Consider the following 13449-nt stretch of genomic DNA (forward strand, 5'->3'; position numbering starts at 1 on the left):
AACTAAGTTTAGTTTGATTTTAAGTTCACTCTATGCATTCACATACTCACGCCCTCTCTTATGCATTGCATTGAAATAAGCTGAAAACTAAGTGCTAGAGATAGACTTTTCGATAACCATTCATATGAGGTTCAAATGTGCCACATGGTAGTAGTAAAGAGATCGATCTCTATCCCTTATCTTAATCCCCATGCCAAGGGATTGGTTCTTGGCCCCTATGCCCACAAGGCGATGGGACCTCCTCTAAGGTCACGTTCGTGGACTCTTTCAAAGAAAGTCGTAGCTTGAAGAATTTTCTTTTCAATGGATTGAAGGATATTTATTATACATGAATAATTTTATGCTTTGCATACTTTTATAGTATCTTAAATGTTAGCTATTTCATGTTTTTTTGGGACTTTGAAATGTGAAAAAGAGGTAGCTTTTAGTATTATTAGTTTTTGGTATATTTATGGAAATAGAAAGTTTTTTTAAATGGTCAATGATATTTTGCCAAAATTTGAAACATAAATTCTAGAAAAAGATAGAATTCAAGCCAATGATTTGAAACTTTAAAAAATGATCTATTAAAAATTTTGCCATGATATTATAATACTATATTTCTATACCTTCGATAAAAACATCCCTGAAAGCAACGAAAGAGAATAAGAGTAATAAATAAAGATGATTAAAATCTTATTTCTACTCTTCTTTCAAGCTAACATGTAGAATACCTATAAGACCTTGTGCCAATCAGAGACTTGATGCCACTAAGCTTATTGTCCCTTGTGAAAGCTCCCCTTAGACAATGCATGTGTACCCTGGGTGTCTGAAAAGATGCAATATCTGCCTTGACCCTTGCCTCCTCTACCTTGGAAAGGATCCATGGTGCCTTTGGGGGAACAATTCATGGAGGGCACTCTTGGGCTCCTGAACCACCCTCGTAAGTTGTAGAACCACACTCTTGAGTTCTATGCACATGCTCTTGGGGCCATAAGTGAGGCATCTTGCCCATCTTGTGCGAGTCTTCCTGCACTCCCCTTATGTTTTTGTCACCAACCAAGTGTGCCCAATTAGAATACTCCACATTCTTGAAGATATAAATGGGATCCAAGAGGTGATTGATTTGTAACTTGCCCTAATATGGAGGCTCATGAAATAAACACAACCAATCCATACCAGGAGGAGGCTCCTCACTATTAGCTCTCCAATCCTGAATCTAGTCACTTGCCTTCCTATGGATTGGTGGTGGATCAAGTTGACCTTCACGAGCAGGATGATCAAGCGGAAGATATTGAGCATGACTTTCATAAACCATCTTTCTCATATGTTTGAGTGTTGCACATTCAAACTAGGGCCACAAATAGGACAAGCATGGTACCCTTGTGTTTTAAGTCTTGAATATATGCATGGACACATAGGTCATTAGACATGCATAGATAACACCACAATAGAATCATAAAGGTATCAATAGGCATGCAAAAGCATATACCTATGCACTCCCCAAATCTTGGATAATCATTCATGGTCCACATCCAAATTCCCCTAATGCACATGTTTGTAGCTCACCTCGGCTCCAGAATCAAAGACACGTATGCCCCTCCATAGGGTCTGCAGCTCCTCGATCAAGGGTGCCATGTACACATCCATATTTTTGGCCTTGTACTTCCCCAACATAAGTAGGGCAAGCATGATGTGTCCCTTCTTTATTGTTAGCCATGGGCCCAAGTTCTCAATGTGCATGAACTCATCCACTCCGGATCAGTAGACCACTTGTGAAATCTTTTTCTTTCTTGGTACCAATGAACTCATCGACTCCTGATAAGATGTCAGTGCTATAGTTGAGTGCATTGGAATCATCCATCTTTGAAGGAATAGAGCTTGGTACATTGGCATATTGTTTAAATTCTTTGATGTTGTACTATACATTATGTTTATCATTTAAAACCACATGCCGAGTCTTTCCAATCTTTAAAAATTGCATGCTCCATCTCAAATCCTTACCTACCTCATAGTAGGGACCATCCAATGAGATTGAATTATCATCCATACCATCATCAGTAACTTTTTGAATTCTCATTGGAATCATCTATCTCTGAAGGAATAGAGCTTGGTACATTGGCATATTCTTTAAATTCTTTGATGTTGTAGTATACATTATGTTTATCATTTAAAACCACATGTCGAGTCTTTCCGATCTTTAAAAATTGCATGCTCCATCTCAAATCCTTACCTACCTCATAGTAGGGACCATCCAATGAGATTGAGTTATCATTCATACCATCATCAGTACCTTTTTGAATTCTCATCTGTGCAAATGTCTAGTGTTTCACTTATTCAAATCCCAAGACTTAACCTTCTACTATGTTCTTATTTGCAAATGATAACATTTGTAAAATATCTCCCACTCTAAAATCCAAAGATTTGCACTTTGTATTCCTGATGACATGTGTTAGATAGGTCTCATCTCTGTCCCATGCAATAAATGCATTGTTGGAAGTATTACAAAGCATAAGATCTCCAAGGATTTCCATATCCCCACACTTATGCTTTAGCTCACCATGTGCACTAAGAATCTTTGATATGATAACCGCCACCTTATCTTTGCCAAGTCTTCTAAAGTGACAAATAGAATTTGGATCAATTTCATGGATTGTAGTAAATGGAACTACTTCTCTTTTGCAACATAGAATCACCTCCAGCCCTGGAATAAAATTTGTAGCCATCTCCTTTATGAGTTTCTTTTACAAGCAAGCTGTAATAACCATTGTAAAGAACATTAGTTTCTTTTAATAATCTACTTTATTAATTATTTAGAAATCTAGATCTTGTTTAGAAAATATGGGAGGTCTTATTTAGAAATCTGGGTTTTCAATAAAGGATTTAGGATTTAGTAATTAGCAATTTGCTAAACCCAAACCCTCTAAACCCTACCCCTTAAACTAAACCCTAAATCCTAAATCCTAAATCCTTAACCCAAACACTCTTAACCCTAATCCTTGCTCTTTAAACCCTAAACCCTAATCTTGCTCTCTAAACCCTAAACCCCAAATCCTATACCCTAACCACTAATCCCTAAACCTTAAACCCTAAATTAGGCCCTCAAAACCCTAAACCCTAACTCTGCTTAACCCTTAACCCCTAATCCCTAAACCCTAAACCCTAAATCTTAAACCCTAACCCCTAACCCCTAATCCCTAAATCCTAATTTTGGCCCTCGAAACCATAAACCCTAAGCCCTAAATCCTACCCCTTAACCCTTAATCCCTAATCCTTAAACCCTAAACCCAAAATCCTAAACCCTAAATCTTCAAGCCTAACCCCTAATCCCTAAACCCTACATCCTAATCCTAGCCCTCAAAACCCTAAATTATATACCCTAACCCCTAATCCTTAAACCCTAACCCTTAAATCCTAATCCTAACCCCTAATCCCTAATCCCAAAACCCTCAACCTAAACCCCTAAACCCTAACCCCTAACCCCTAAACCCTAAATCATAATCTTAGACCTCTTAACCTTAAACCCTAATCCTACACCCTAAACCCTAAACCCTAACCCCTTAACCTTAAACCATAATCTTGGCCTCTAAACCCTAAACCCTAAACCGTAACCCCTAAACCCTAAGCCCTAACCCCCAAACCCTAACTCTCAAACGCAAACCCATAAACCCTAACTGCTAATTCCTAAACCCTAAATCCTAATCCCTAAATTTAAAACCCTAATCTTGGCTCTCTAAACCCTAAACCCTAACATCCAAACCCTAACTCTTAAGCCCTAACCCCTAATCCCTAAACTGTAAACCCTAATCTTGACCCTCTAAACCCTAAACCCTAACCCGTAAAAACTAACCCCTAAACCCGAACCCCCAAACTATAAACCCTAAACCCTAACCCCAACCCCCAAACCCTAAACCCTAAACCCTATGATTGATTTAAGTAATATCTTTCATTTAAATAAAAGTTTTCATGAGGATTAATAAGTGTGAGTGGAAGGGAAAGTAGGAATGTGGGAATGGGAGTGGGAGGTGCGAGGTGGGAGTAGGACGTGGGAGTGGGAGAAAGGGAGGGTGGGAGTGTGGAAGTGGGAGTGGGAGTGGGAGAGGGGGAGAGCAAGAGGAGAAGCAACAAGAGGAGCAAGAGCAAAAGCAAGTACGACCATACGTTTCAATCTTGATTTTCTTCCAGGTATTTTTTTTAAATTTTCTTCTTTGAAATTTTATTCTAGAGAGAGAAAGAAAAGAGAGAGGGAGAAAGAAAGGTCAAGAGAGAGAAAGAGGGAGGGGAGAGTGAGGGAGGGGAGGCATAGAGAGAGAGAGAGGAGAGAGAGTAGGAAGGCGCGCTACCACGGCATGATGCAAGAGAGAGAAGGGAGAGAGAGAGAGAGGTGAGAGAGAGGGAGAGAGAGACAGAGGGGCAAGGGAGAGGAGAGGAGGTGGCAGCTCGCAAGAGAGAGAAGGGAGAGAGAGAGAGGCGAGAGAGAGGGAGAGTGAGAGAGAGGGGCAAGGGAGAGGAGAGGAGGCAATAAACCACAAGAGAGAGAAGGGAGAGAGAGGGAGAGAGAGAGAGAATGCCACATGCAAGAGAGAGAAGAGAGAGAGAGAGGCGAGAAAGAGGGAGAGAGACATAGAGAGAGGCAAGGGAGAGGAGAGGAGAGGAAGTCACGCTACTGTGGCAGCACGCAAAAGAGAGAAGGGAGAGAGTGAGGCGAGAGAGAAGGGGAGAGAGAGAGAGAAAGAGAGATAGAGAGAGAGAGAGAGAGAGAGAGAGAGAGAGACAAGGGAGAGGAGAGAAGAGGACGTCATGCGAGAGAGAGGCAAGGGATACGAGAGGAGAGGAAGTCCAGAGAGAGAGAGGCAACATGCAAGAGAGAGAAGGGAGAGAGAGAGGCGAGAGAGAGAGAGAGAGAGAGAGAGACGCAAGGGACAGGAGAGGAAAGGAGGAAGTCGTGCTACCACAACAGTGCGCAAGAGAGAGAGAGAGAGAGAGAGAGAGAGAGAGAGAGAGAGAGAGAGGCAAGAGATAGGAGAGGAGAGGAGGAAGTCGTGCTACCGCAGCAGTGCGAGAGAGAGAGAGAGAGAGAGAGAGAGAGAGAGAGAGAGAGAGAGAGGCACGAGCGAAAGAGAGAGAGAGAAGTGCGAGAGGAGAGGAGGCTTAGAGATAGGAGGAAGTTGTGCAACTTCCTCCTGTCTCTAAGCCTCCCCTCCTCTCGCATGCCTCTCTCTCTCTCTTGCGCGAGAGGAGAGGAGGCTTAGAGACAGAAGAGACGTAGGGAGAGATTGCCATTGCCACTGCCATGGGGGGGGGGCAGAGAGAGAGAGAGAGAGAGAGAGAGAGAGAGAGAGAGGAAATGGAGAGGAGAGAGAGAGAGAGAGAGAGAGAGAGAGAGAGAAGCATACTCGCGAGAGAGAGAGAGAGGAGAGAGAGAAGCATAAAAGAGAGAGAAGAGAGAAAGAGAGGGAGAGGGGAGACGAGAGAGAGAGAGAGAGAGAGAGAGAGAGAGAGAGAGAGAGAGAGAAAGAGAGAGCATGCGAGAGAGAGGAGAGAGATGAAAATTTAGGGAGGGAGGGACTGAGAGAGAGTATGAGAGAGAGGGAGAGAGTGAGAATGAAAGAGATACAAAACCTTACCAATGAGGAAGAGAAAGGAATATGCGACGATCAAGGAGGGATTTTGGAGGAGAGAGGTTTTGATGGAGGGATGTGGGAGCTGCGATCAATGAGGGATATTAGAGGAGAGATAGTGAAGGAGATTAGAGATGACAATGGATATAGGAGTAGAGGCGACGACCAAGGAAGGAGATTAGAGGCTACTAAAGAGAAGATAGGAATGACTAAATATAAATGTGTGGAAACTTGAAAACAAAACTGTGTACCTTGGTTGTGTGATTTAGTTGAAACTTAAACAAACAAAACTATGAACCTTGGTGTGTGAAAAGACAAGCGTGTGGAAACTTGAAAACAAAACTATGTACTTGGTGTGTGAAAAGACAAACTTGTGGAAACTTGAATTTTAAATTTCTCACCTTTTTTAAAATTTAAAATGAGTTTCACTTACATTTTCAATTTACTAGTTTAATTTCTCAATTGAAACTTATGGAATATAATTTACTAGTTTAATTTCTCAATTGAAACTTATGGAAGTAGAAAAAAATGTATTGTGTTGGAATATAGAAAGTACAATTTCAAATTTCTCACCTTTTTGAAAATTTTAAATTAGTTTAGCTTACATTTTCAATATATTAGTTTAATTTCTCTCATTTTAGGGAGAATTAAAATTGTCTTCTAAGTAAAATTTGTATTTTTTATTTTTAGCCTTAAAGTTAAATTAAAGTGATTCAAACTAATAAGAATTTAGAGTTTAGATTAATAAGAATTTACTTTGTCAAAATATTAATGTGAATTTTAAATTCTTATCAGTTTTAAGTGAAATTAGTTTGAATTAAAAAAGGGCTTAGGGTTTAGGGGTTAGGTTTTAGGGTTTAGGATTTTGGGGTTCAGGTTTAGGGTTTAGGGATTAGGGGTTTAGGGTTTGGGTATTGGGGTTTAGGATTTAGGAGTTAGGGTTTAGGGTTTAGGGGTTTGGGTTTAGGGTTTAGGCGTTAGGGGTTAGGGTTTTGGGTTTAAAAGGCCAAGATTAGGGTTTAGGTTTCAAGGATTAGGGTTTGGGGTTAGGGTTTAGGGTTTGGGGTTCTTGGTTTAGGGTGTAGGTTTAGGGTTTGGGGGTTAGGGTTTAGGGTTTGGGGGTTTGGATTTAGGGTTTAGGATTTGGGGGCTAGGGTTTAGCATTTGGGGGTTTGGGTCTAGGGTTTGGGGGTTTGTATGGTTTATGGTTTGGGGGTTTGGGTTTAGGGGTTTGGGTTTAGAAGGCCAGGATTAGGATTTAGGGGTTAGGGATTAGGGTTAAGGGTTTGGGGTCAGGGTTTAGGATTTGCTGTCAATTTTAATTTTTACTTTTCATTATTTTTCATAAAGTCAAATTTAAATTATCTCAATTAATTTGAATGTTAAATTCTTATGAGTTGTAAGTTAATTAGTTTTTGTAAATGAAAATATTATCTCATTTTAAAATTGTTTATCTCAATTGTAATTGTCTTTTTTGAACTCGCAACCTAAGCATATTAAAAAAAATAATGGAAAAGAAATTATTTCTTGCTTTTATTCGCTTCGACGGTTGGTGTAGTCTAGATTAGCATAGATTAGTTTATCCTTAGAGGAGAGAAATCCAAGAAAACCAATCAAAGCCATGCTCAAAATTTCCCGACTAGTTCCTAATCAGATGCGGTTTCACACTCACAACAACCCTACCATTTAAGAACAATCAAGGTTTTAAAACTTTCAAGATGATTGGAAGTTGTATTAGTGGACAGGATAGATTACAATTGTATCAGTTGTGGGAGTGGACGAAGCAAATTATATTTGTAACAGTTGTGGGAGTTGATAGAGCATATTGCACTTGTATCAAATAGACTTCAGATTTGTATCCGATTGTACTTTATTTCATTTTACACTATCCACAAGTTCATTGTAAATCCTTATTTTTTTTCCTCACATTTATGCATGTATCTAAGCTTTGCAAAGCCTTTTAGGCTATTCCCAAAGCATGAAATTGACACTTATACCGTTGGGGAGAATGAAAACTTGAGGTGTATCAATGGGACTCATAGTACTTTTGATTTATCAAAGGAATTGTAGTTTTCATGCAAAAGTATTATATTATTCGTACCTAAAATTTTTAAATATAGGATGGATCCTGAGGCTACAACATTTGTCAATGGTATGATATTGAAGTACAATGGAAGAGTTTATGCCCCAAAGGACTTCACAAACTGGACCATTGTTGACACCACAAAGAAAGCATGGTTCTCGGTACTAAGCAAAGGCAGTCTCATTTTAGTGATGACCTAGAGAGTTGGAGAAAGATGAGCATGTTGAGATATTGAGCTCCACTCGCGATATGCTAGGGTGACCGTTGTGCATTTATGTCACCGACTTGTTAGCTACAGATGCGATTGGTACACCGCCCATGAATAATAGCTAGATGACAGCTATCCTTATGTACTCTAGTTCATGGCTCTGTTAGTATGCCACCTTAGTTAGCTGAGTTTGGTTTGAGACCCACCTATAGGGTTCATCTATTTCTTTGTACTAGAGTTCTTTTGGCTTCACAACTAAGAAGAGAAAAATTGTTTTCAGCCTCCACCTTTATGTGTATTCTCCAATTGTGTATGTGAGAAAGCCGCAATGAGACTCCTTCCCTCTCTCCCACTATCTTCACATGGTATCAGAGCCTCGTTCGTGGTAAGGAGCTCAAGAAAGCAAACCAACTTCGCGGTGTCTTGGCAAGAGGACCAGTGTTGCTTTTCTTTTTCGAGTTTGGGAGCAAATCTCTGCAGGTAGCACAGCCGGAAAGTGCAAGAGTGCATTGTCTCAGGCCATTTTGGGGCCCGTTTTGGAGGCTGAAGTTCTCTGAAGCACTGAGAAAAAGGCCCTATTTTTGCTGTGCGACCGTTGCTCTATAGGTCAGTGAAAAGTTGCCATAGAAATTGCATCGTATGCCTGTGTGCAGAGATACTCAGAGTTATAGAATCATCCTTATTGCCTATTGATGCAAAATTGTCACTAGGAAGTGACTGTGTGGCCAAGTACCACTTTCGTCAATTTGGCAGATTTACTCGTGTGAGGCAGAAGCAGTGTTTTTTGCAGTGACAAAAGATTTTGCGGTGTTCTATAATGGCATCTGATTCTCTTTCATAGATTGTTACTGAAAAGCTTGACAAGAACAACTTCCAAGCGTGGAAGTTTAGAATGATAAATTTCCTTATGGGAAAAGGCTATTGGGAGTTCATTACAGGAAATGAAGAAGAATTAGTTCTTCCTAATGTTCCCAATCAACAGGAAATGCAAGCATTTAAAGGATGGCATGAGAGAGCCAGAAAAGTTATGTACTGGCTGTCTATCAATATTTCAGATTCTATGATTGTGCATATTCAGGATGCAAGTATGCCAAAGGAGGCATGGGATACTTTGGCAAAAATGTACAGCACAAATACGCAAGCCAGGAAAATGCAGCTCAAGCAGGAGTCACACAATGTGTAGAGAGAAAATATGAGCATCAATGACTACAACATGAAGGTGAAGAAAATTGCAGATGCACTTGCTTCCATTGGGTCACTAGTGGAAGATGTTGATCTAGTTTCTGTGACCTTGAATGGTCTAGAAAAGGATTCTACACAGTTCTGGACATCCATTCCTGTCTATGGGACAATAGGCTGCACATGAGCTTCTGGAAGACCCTACTATGTATAGAAACATAGTAGGAAGTTTGATTTATATGACTATTACTAGGCCAGATTTGAGCTATGCTGTTGGATGGGTAAGTCAGTTTATGTAGGCTCCAAGGAAACTGCATTTCGATGCAGCTAGATATATACTCAGGTATGTGAAGTCCACATTGCAGTATGGACTATTTTATGACGCTGGGGTTCAGATACAATTGCATGGATACACTGATGTTGATTGGGCTAGTAATATTTCTGATAGACGATCTACCAGTGGATATGTGTTCTCTTTTGGGAGTGCTGCAGTCACTTGGAGCAGCAAGAAACAGCCTATAGTTGCCTTATCGAGCACATAGGCTGAGTACAGGGGTGCAGCAATGGCTGCATGTGAGGTAGCTTGGTTGCATAAGCTACTTTATGATGTGCATCTGTCTACAGATGGGCTAGCTATCATTTATTGACAACATGAGCAGTATACACTTGGCAAATAACCCAGTCTATCATGCTAGAACAAAGCACATTGAGGTACATTATCACTATGTGTGGGAGAAGGCTTTACTAGGTCTTATTGATCTAGTTTATGTCAGCACAGAGGATCAGGTAGCTGACATATTCACGAAGGCATTGGGCATGGAGAAGCTACGCAAGTTCAGAGACCTACTTGGTGTGCAGGAATTGGGATTGAGCTCGAGGGGGAGTGTTGAGATATCGAGCTCCACTCGCGATATGCCAGGGTGACCGTTGTGCATTTATGTCACTCACTTGTTAGCTGCAGATGCGATTAGTACACCGCCCATGAATAATCATTGGATGACAGCTATCCTTATGTACTCTAGTTTGTGGCTCAGTTAGTATGCCACTTTAGTTAGCTGAGTTTGGTTTGAGACCCACATATAGGGTTCTTCTATTTCTTTATACTAGAGCTCTTTTGGCTTTCACAACTAAGAAGAGAAAAACTGTTTTTAGCCTCCACCTTTGTGTGTATTCCCCCATTGTGTATGTGAGATAGCCGCAAGTGAGACTCCTTCCCTCTCTCCCACTATCTTCACAGAGTAGGCATCAGGTGTATCTTTCTCAAAGAGCAATTTGATTCAAGGGGGCACCTTACAAGGAATAAAAATTGAAAAAAATAGCAATACAATGATGATTTACATAAAGTCAAGAATGTTATTTCTTCTTTCAAAGAAAGATGCAATGCACTTTGTGATGCCGCCTCCAAAAGCACCTAGATTTCCTAAATTGGTGCCTACATTAGAGATCCTCCAACATGTGTGGGAGGAATTCCCATCGAGGAAGCAAGAAAAATGTAGTCAAAGATAATCCTTGAATACTTTCAGGGTGCCATAGAATAAGGTTCAACTTCATCCGAGGGACCTAAAGTACAAGGATCCACACATGAGACACCTAAGTTGTAAGAATCGACACATGAGAAAGGAAGGGATGAGACACACCATGTAGACCTGGTTCATACAAATGAGACCAACGATAGTGAGGAAGCTGAAGGAGATGGATATGATACTAACCTTGCCTCAGAAGGTTATATAATAATAACACGAAGATATCTAAAGGTATGACAACTTATCCTTAATCTTCTTCATTTATTTAAAAAGCCACTTTTTAATTATAATTAATTTAAATTTTTGAATCTCATAATTATTTTATCCTTTTATAGGGGGAGGAAAAGGAGGAGGATGAAGAGGATATAGCTAGAGTAAAGAATATAGGAAGCTCATCTCAAGAAAGTAGAGCTGCTCTGGCTATCCATTGGAAGAGTCTATAAATGCAGTAGATGGGGAAGGCATTTCAAGTTAGGTTTCAAGTTTGACAACAACCTCTTACTTTTCTATTCAATGAAGAGGACATTTTCATCCTCTTAAACTCTAAGAAAGAGGTTAATGACAATGTCATAATAGCCATCCTCAGGTTTTTGACACAAACTTTTTCTTGACTTCATGCTTTTATATTTCCATTAGATCACATGAACTAATGTTCTTTTCTTTTTATTATAGTATGGTTTTAGAATAGCTTCCCCTATATATATAGAGATATGCATATATGGTTGATCCTCTTGTTTCTAATGTACTTAGCAACAACCAAAAGACCATAGATGATGTTTGCAAGTGGTTGCAACCTGTTGATTTGATTGAGGCACGAGTTATCTTTACTGCATATCATGAGGATTGAGTATCAATCCTTACTTAGCATATCTCTTACATCGTGGAGGATTATGTCAAATAAAAATTATTCTTAATTGATAGTATTGCAGCTTGCATTGGAGCTTGGTGAGTGTGGACATCTTAGCCAAGCAATGTTTCTTTGTCAATTCAATAGCATCTATTCATGGGAGTGTGTCAGAGTAAGTATAACCTACTTGTGTCTCAATTACTTCCATGAGATGCATCATATGCAATGCACACATTCATTTATGTTATCTATTCTGATGTGTAGGTCGACTTGGAAGTTGGTAGGTGCTATAGATGCACTTATGTAATTGGAAGGTGACTTAGAAGATCAAATAGAGTATGTAACATGCCCGGTAGTGAAGCGGAATGATGGCCACAATTGTGGGTGAAGAGACAGCTATAATCGCTTATTGCTCCTTGCTTAAATTTTTAATTTGAGCAGCGATGAGACCTCATTGTTTACATAAACAGACTTGCAACTACAACTTTTATGTCATCTACCATTAAGGCATTTATTGATAACATGGTGGACTGTCGAGAGGAAACATTGGTTGCTACACCCATAAGTTGTCCGAATGTAACCACTGTATTAGACGAAATGGGGAGCTCTTTTGATGTCAGGTTTATCATTAGCCAGCAACCTCATGTTTTGAATTTAGTAGTGAGGAAGTTACAATCCTCTCCAACCCTTTGAAAGAGGCTAATGACAAATTCATGACGGCCATCCTCAGGTTTGATAGAAACTTCTCTTGGCTTGACACTTCAATCTTTTAATTCAAAATGCTACGAGCATTTGTTTATTAATTGATGTATGTTTATCTCTCACTCTCCTAGATCAGTATAGAATCATGTGTGTATGCTCGATTCTCTCCTTTCAGCTTAGTGATACCAAGAGGATGATAGATGATGTTTGTACAATGTTACAACCTTTAGACTTGGATGGCATGCTAGTCGTCTTTATGCCATATTATGAGAAGTAAGTATCATCTCAACATTTCTTTAACTCTTTTATTTGTAATATTGTGTTAATTGTTACTTAACATTGTGTCTATAAATTTTTTTTTCTTTATTGGTGATGTAGATTACATTGGAGTATGATAGTATGGGATCTTGATGACAACCATTGTTGGTTTGCCAATCCATTTAGAGGCTTTCATGGGGTGTTCAAGTAAGTGTTCTTTTATCATATCATTATGAACATGCATCTTACTATTTACTACACAAATTCACTTTGTCATATGTCATGATGGACAGGTATGCAAACAAGTTAGTATCTACGATTAGAAAAATCAGGCAGCATCAAGACTAACCAAATTTCCAAACACGTATCACAATGGAGTAGAAAGACAGGTTTAGTAGTGGGTGGAGAGTTGCCTACACCTTCATGTTGGTACTAAATGAAAATTTTGAACATATCTCAATAGTAGCATATACAAAGCTCAAGCTACAAGATTTTATGGCTAAGACTAACTGCTACCATTGGGAAACAACATGATGTCAATGAAGAACCCAATTCTACAACAAATTGTGATTTTTTTGCCAAAACCTCAAAAGGACACTTTTATGTCCTGTTATGCTACCAAACTAGTGGTAAACTTAATTAATATCAGGCCCCCCTCCCAACCTGTGGCACATGCTGTAGGTTGAGAGGGGGGGCTTTAAAATTAACTAATATTAGCCCCCCTCCCAACCTACGGTGCATGCCCTAGGATGGGAGCGGGGTGCCCCTTGCCGCCCCTATCATGTCCATCGCTCCCTTGGGGTGTACACTACTTAGAAACCCTCTATATCACGTGCGTTTAGGGGGTATTTTAAAAACCCATCAACTAAAATTTTTCCCACAATAAAAACAGCCCTCTTTACTTATGAACTAAGTGATTTTTCTCTAAAGTTGAATTAAAAAAGCCAACCTGTTATTGTAAACCTGTTAAAATTTTCCAAAAAGTTAAATTTAAATACCCCTCCTTTTGAATGCACATGGTATACTAAGTTTTTTTGAGGTGAACCCCT

This window comes from Dipteris shenzhenensis, chromosome 27, assembly GCF_047967505.1.
Source record: "Dipteris shenzhenensis isolate YYH24624 ecotype China chromosome 27, Dip_SZ_1.0, whole genome shotgun sequence".
Taxonomy (NCBI): Eukaryota; Viridiplantae; Streptophyta; class Polypodiopsida; order Gleicheniales; family Dipteridaceae; genus Dipteris; species Dipteris shenzhenensis.